Here is a 7,245-nt window from a genome sequence, read left to right on the forward strand (position 1 = left end):
GGACTCTTGGTTTTTGGATAGCTAGTTTACAAGTTAAGCTTTCCTGTCCTCGGTTTAGCCATGTTGTGGTTCCACCATGTCCCATGGGGGTGTGGTTATATGCATGCTGTGTTACATGCTTGAATATTTGAAATGTTGTTGAGCTTTATGTGTAATGGCTTTTAATATGCATGTGTTGTTCTATCTTGACGGTAAGCCTGAGTATGTGGCGTCATACAAGACAGTGATCCGGGATGGATGCAAGTAGCGTCTTGCACTATTTGTGGGTATTGGACGTATATAAATCCTGCGTTTCTCTGGCCAGTAGAATAGAATTGACACACATGACATGATTATCTGCTGCATTGCACTAATTTAGAACTGATGATGATAAACTGCTTTTGAACTTATATTGCACATGTAAGTGAGCTTGGGGTGGAAGATCCTTGAGGACCCCTTGTCTTACTGAGATTTCTTGTTTAGAGATCTCAACCCACGTTTGGGGAATGCTTATTTCAGTTTCAGGTAGTATGGTGACCGATGCCTCTGGCGGCAGGAGGCCAGAGCTTAGCTGATATTGATATTATGTTGTATTGCTTCCATGACTGGTTTTGGATGTTGTTTATGTTTTCCGCTATTTATGTTGTTGTTGTTGTTGAGACTGATGTTGGGCGTGTTGCCTTATTTGGGTGAGCATGAGGATTGTCCATGACACTTTATGTAGTACTTTTAGATTGGAATTGTATAAACTGTTAGATGGTCCGGTCTACGTTGTTGTAGTTCCGTGACTAGAGCCACACTTTTATTATCTATGTTATGAGGTATTTCAGTTAGCTATTTTATTGTAATTACATACAGGCGATGGTTTATTAATTGATTAATAAGCAAGTTGGTAATGATAATGACATCATAATTGAAAAGAAAAAGATATTCCGCATTTTTAATTAAGCGCAGCTTAATACGATAGTATGATAACATTACCGGATATATACGGGGTGTTACATCAGCAGTAGGTGATCAGTTACTGATGGGATGAGTGTGAAAAGATGGAACGGTTTAGGTCAAGATGTGGGAGAGAGGGAAAAGGTAAAGGTGCAGTTGTCTTAATGGTTGAGGAGACGGTTGCTTTTTCTGCGCGCGTTTCCAAGAATTGCAATGAATGCAAATTGGATATGGCTGCGTATCTTTTTAAGTGACTCAGCAGGGACAAGTGTCCCAGTCACTCTTATCTCCTAACCCAGGAAACGTTCCCTTTGTCTTTTCCTAACTAATAAATAAATAACTAACTGAAATAAATAATAAGAAGATATGCAATAGTGAGTACTAAGTAAGGAAAATGGGACGTATTAACCTATCACCTATTATTTAATAAATCTAAATGAACAAAACATATAATTATATCTATATATCTATATATATATATATATATTTTATTTCTTATTTTTTTTTTTTTTGGGATTGTGTGGTCAGGGACCACCCCAAAACTACGTTCCTGGAACGGAACGTACTTTATTTGGACTTTTTGGAGAGGAACATCAGACGTTCCCTCCTTTTTGGGAGCTGTGTGGTTAAGAGTAACCACCCCAAAACTTTGCTCTTTGTCAGAGAGCAAATGTATCTACTGGGTTGCCTCCTAGTCAGCGCTTAGTTTTATGTCTTTAGTTAGACATGGTACTTACCTCTTAGGTCTCTGGAGAATTGGTTGAGGGAACTTCAGTGTCCCCTGGTAGTGATCCTGGTGCTCTTGTTTGGAGATTGGCAGCAATCTGTCCCAGATGGGACTCAATGTTCCTGACCACTGCATCATTCCTGGTGACATATTCCTTGACATAATTTTCCAGGGTATTGATGCGTTGGTCATCTCTGTGGAACGGGACGTAGTTGTTTCTCCTTTGTTCAAACGTTCCACTGCTACTGCTTTGCTGATATTGCTGCTGTTGATTGTTGTTGAATGGTCTCTAGTTAATGAGTGGCCTTCATTGGGTGTTGTGGTTCTGATCCTTACTGATAGTTCCTCCAGAGCTTGAATGTGTATTTCGTCCTGCTTGTTGTTTGTCTCTGGTGAAGTTCCTATTGCCAAATTTTTTTGCATAACACACCAATGCAGTGGATGGGCAGTCTGTTGAGTCATGAAGGTCACCACAGGCTGAGCATGGTTCTGTTTCAGTTGCTGTGAGTTGTAAGACTTCCATCCTTGGTGCTGCTTGGTCGGCTTTTAGGTTCTTCACTTCATTCATGAGTGATGTCAGCTGGGCTTCCATGGCAGTTTGTTTATCTAGTTCTAGCATGCCTGGCTTCCTTACCGGGCTCACTCTGTCTATTGGCCATTGGAGATATCTTTCAGCAGTCCCTTGTATGATTTCATATCTTGATTCAAGTGTTCCTGTAAAGAAATATCCTCCTGCAGCAAAATCTAAGTGAGACTGAGAAGTATGATCAAGTCCTTTATAGAAAGATTGTAACACTCCCCAACTTTCTACCCCATGGTTTGGACATTTTCTTATGATGTCCTTGTATCTCTCCCATGCTTCATAGAGATTTTCTCCATAAAACATTCTGAAGTTAGAGATTTCTGCTCTAACATCTGCTTGTCGAGACATTGGGAGAAACCTCTCTATGAACTTGTTAGAGAGTTCTTCCCATGTGTGGATTAACCCAGGGGTGAGAGTTTTCATCCATATTTTTGCTTTTAAGCCTAAGGAGTGAGGGAACAACCTCATTCCCATGCTCTCTTCTCTTACACCCTCAGCTTTAAAATTGTCACAGATATCTTGGAATGTGGTGAGGTGTGTGTAAGGATCTTCTGCAAGGAGTCCATTGAAGACCCCTGCTTCCCTAATCATGTGAAACATGATAGGTTTTAGTTCAAAATTGGGTGCTACATGAGGGAGGATTACTCCCATGTCTGGTCTGTTCCTGAAAGGAGCAGCCAAGGTTCTGAAGTTCTGTTCAAGGGGAACCTCTTCATTGTTATTATTGTGATCAGCCATGTTTTCAGGAAATCTTTCCCTGAGGTTCCTTCTTCTCCTATGGAGTGTGCGTTCTGGCTCAGGGTCAAAGAGAAACTCAGGTACTTTAATGGAGTGGTTAGAGTCTGTTTCAAACTCTTCACTCATAAACCAATAACACAGGGTATATATATATGCACAGCAGATTCAGTGATAAAGAGAAAAAAAATATAAAAGTAAAGGCAGATATACAGTATATGTGTTAGATAACAATGATAAGAACAACAGTTAGTGTTTCTATCCCGGCAACGGCGCCAAAAACTTGTTAGGTGGTTTGCTGATGGTGGAAAATATAAGTTCTGATAGGGGACGTACCTCTGTTCTTGCAGAACACAAATTCGTCCCTTAGTTCCAACCCAAGTGCGCAAGTGCACGCATCAAGTAATAAAGGGAGTATTAATGCCCAAATTATCGTTCCCACGAGGATAGAGTGCTAATTATTGTTTTATCACTGTTTATAAAGAGTGAAAATGAGAAGAAAAGTTAGTAAATGAACTGTCGGGTCAAATGTTCCCTACTGTCTTGACAACGTTCCTCAGGAACAGTAGGTTCAATCTGATGACAAACAGTTGCTAGCTGCGTTATGTATGTGATCTTTCTTGTTTAGAAGAAGGTGAGATAACAATCATTGGAGTTTTTATAAGAACTAAATAAAATAAAATAAAACTACTAAAACAGAAATAACTATAATCAAGAGACAACAGGGTGGTGGTTAAAAAAGTTTAACAGAAGGAACGGATTCTCTGCTTCACTCTTAAAGGGGCTGTTTTCTCTGCTCAAGACTTAGCACCTTTTGGCTTTGTCCCAGTTTCTTTGCCTTCCAACTCTGATTCCTCAGCTCATGGTCTAGATGGCTCACAAGTTTCCATATTCCTATGGCTTCCTTGACTCCAACAGGTACTTAGTTCAGAACCTTAAAATGGACGAGTTGGCCCCTTATTCCTAAGGTGACCAGTAGCGTTTTTGCCATGACATCTACCTTCCCCCAATGGCTAAGCTGTCTGAAATACCTTCCTTATGGAAGTTCCTTTCTCAGTATGTACCCAATTTCCATTGGTGCACAATGAATATAGCTTACTTAGCCAAAGAAATACAAAAAGCTTCGGTCAAGAGTTTTGAAAACAGTTTTTTAAGAGTTTCACAGTTTACCCGTTCCACAGATAGTTCAGCTCATGGCTGATAGTTTAAACATAATTATTCTCAACTGAGATCACATAGACCGAGATTCAGTCAAGAGATAACGATTGGAACGAAGAGAAAAAAACTTATATTAATTTAAAAGACAATTTACAAAAAGAAACAGAAAATGGAGAAAGATGGGTATTTGCTCGTGAGGAGTCTTGATGGTTGTTTACAGAGAAGAGAAAAGGGTTGTCACTTAACTACAGTTACAACTTAAAATTAAACTAAGTTACTGACTACTACTACTACTAGGTGATCTTCTTCCCTCTGGACTTTAATCCCTCCAGAATCCGATGATGTTTTTGTATGAGTGTGGTCCTATTTATAGATGGAAGGAGAGTGACAAGCTTGTAAATCCTTTGGAGCAAGTAGCTTGAATGAGGGGACGGGACGGTGGCAGCAGAGTATGGAAGCTGCGCAATTTGCTGGATGGAACAAGGTTTGGTGATGATTAGCCGTTGTTTGCAGGCCTTCCCATGTTTTGCTTCTGTTTTCAGCCAATGAGAACTCTTGATTCCCTTCTCTTCACGTTTCCAGTTGCTCAGTTGGTGCACCACCTTGCTTTTTAGAAGTCTTTAACCCTACGTCACCTGCAAAGTGTACAGAGGCATTAAATGAATGGAGCAGGTGCATTAAATGCGTCTCAGTCTGTTCTCCTTTTAATATATTTTAAAGGAATACGTTACCATCCGTTCCCCCACTGTGTTTTTGACACAAATGTGTAAAACAAGTGATTTTCATGCTGAAGTTGCTCATCAGATGAGGGAACGTATGGTATTTTGCCATCAAAATGGGCTTAGATGGGAACGAATTTACGTCCCATCACAAAGTCTTTGGAATAGCTTTTAGGGAATCGTGTCTCTGCTTCTTATTGCTTCCCCACTTTACTCTTAAATCAGACATTGTTAATCTTAAAAACTTTAACAATAATATAAGAATAACTTTAGGGTTCTTCTTGCCGGAGAGGGTTTAGATTTTATAAAGGGAAGGTTTTGAAAAAAACACAATAGGAATAAGAGGCTTTCTTTTGTATATTATATAATATGAATGACTCAAAAAACCGTGACATAAGTCTGTTGGACCAAGCAAAATCAATGGGATCTGGATCCTCTCATGTGAAAATTCACATGATCATGTCATGTGGGGAATCATAACCATACAAAGATGGATCAATAGTAATAAAGGAGGAGAGAAAAAAATGTTAAAATAGAAAGTTACGAAATCATAACCGTTGATTTACCTTTGTATGGTTGTGATCTTCCACAAGAACATATCATGTTTTTTTTTGCACATGAGAGGATCCGTTTCCAAATCAATTACGTATTAGAAAAGTAAATGATGTGTTATGTGTTTGCTCTATTCATGTATTAAATGAGGTTTTCCCTTTTCTTTTGCTATGCTGACGCGACCAGGTACTGCTGCTATCCAAAACCAAGTCCAAGCGATTATGGGACATGGGGGAGACCATGCTTAAGTTTCCCACAAAGCTAGAGTACTATGATGACATGTGGAAGCTCCAATCCACTGCCACACTCCTTTCTCACTTCAAGGTTTGCTTTAGTTCTTATGTTTATTGAGTGGAGGATATTCTAACAACCAAAAACTCTCACTACTAACTTACTATCCATCACATCACCATTGGATCAAAGAGAGAGAATGTTAAAAAGTTTTTGAAGAGAGAAAAAATGTTAATCTGATGGTGATTAGAGAGGTAGTAAGTTGGTAGTGAAAAATTTGGTAGTTAGAATATCCCTTCTCATGTTTATTCACCTTTAATTTGTTTTCCCATCTTTTAATTCTGAGAATATGCGGGATAAGTTGAAGGTTCAGAAAAATAAGGAAATTGTTAAATAGAGTCAAATATAGTTGAGAATTTATCTCAAGTAATTTTCTTTCTTTTTTAGGTAAATGTGAATAGGGAGATGATGACAGACATGTTGAATAAATAAACTTGATTTAGTTTTTGGTCCATTGGGCTTAGTATACATTTAGCCCAACATCTAGAATTATACTTTAGGAGTTAGTTTAGCCCAAGATCTAGAAATTTCTATTCTAGTCAATTCTATGAAAGTTCTAGAGGGTAGTTACTCATACCACAATTAATAATTGTACTAGGCTAGTATAGAAAACTCTAGAATTATTTGGAGCCATTGTTTTGTGGAGGTGTCACTAGTATAAATAGGGGTCATCTCCATCATTTTGTATTAAGCCAAAGAGAAAAAGAGTTGTGTAGTAATAAAAGTGTTCTCTTCCACCATATCTTTCGATAACCTTTACTTTTCTCAAATATCTCCTCCCAACAAAGTGGTATCAAGAGCCTTAAGATCTTTTCTAGAGAAATGGCAAGTAGCAACATAGTTCCTTTCCAAGTCCCTATGCTTACCAAGAGCAACTATGATAATTGGAGCATCAAGATGAAGGCCCTCCTTGGATCACAAGATGTGTGGGAAGTGGTAATGAAAGGCTACAATGAGCCACAAGAAGAAGTTACTCTATCCCAAGCTCAAAGGGATAGCTTGAAGGATTCAAGAAAGAGAGACAAGAAAGCTCTCTATCTCATCTATCAAGGATTAGATGAAGATGTTTTTGAGAAGATTTCGGAGGCAGCCACTGCAAAGGAAGCATGGGAGAAGCTACAAACCTCTTACAAGGGTGTTGAACCAGTCAAGAAGGTACGTCTTCAAACTCTAAGAAGTGAGTTTGAAACTTTACACATGAAAGATGCTGAAAGTATCTCCGATTATTTTTCTAGAGTCTTGACGGTGACTAGTCAATTAAAAAAAAATGGTGAAAAGATAGATGATGTAAAAATTATGGAGAAAATTTTGTGATCTTTAGATTCGAAATTCGATCATATTGTCACTATCATAGAATAAACAAAAGATTTGGAAGCTATGACAATAGAGCAACTCTTGGGCTCCTTGCAAGCATATGAGGATAAACAAAAGAAGAAGCAAGGTGTTGGTGAACAATTACTCAAGACACAACTCAACTTCAAAGAAAAGGAAGAAGACTTTGGCAACACAAGAGGACGAGGAGGATATCGTGGTCGAGGAAGAGGTCATGGACGTGGAAG

General features: G+C 38.6%; 1 non-coding gene across 1 annotated transcript; it reads left to right on the forward strand.

The window, feature by feature from the left end:
- The first annotated feature begins 2,457 nt into the window (after positions 1-2,457).
- On the forward strand, positions 2,458-2,564 carry LOC133283847 (small nucleolar RNA R71). Its single transcript, XR_009747836.1, has one exon. It is a non-coding gene; the product is annotated as a small nucleolar RNA R71 (small nucleolar RNA).
- The last annotated feature ends 4,681 nt before the right edge of the window (positions 2,565-7,245 follow it).

Source organism: Gastrolobium bilobum, unplaced genomic scaffold (assembly GCF_033153095.1).
Source record: "Gastrolobium bilobum isolate Gb01-03AN ecotype WA unplaced genomic scaffold, APGP_CSIRO_Gbil_v1 utg116680, whole genome shotgun sequence".
Lineage (NCBI taxonomy): Eukaryota > Viridiplantae > Streptophyta > Magnoliopsida > Fabales > Fabaceae > Gastrolobium > Gastrolobium bilobum.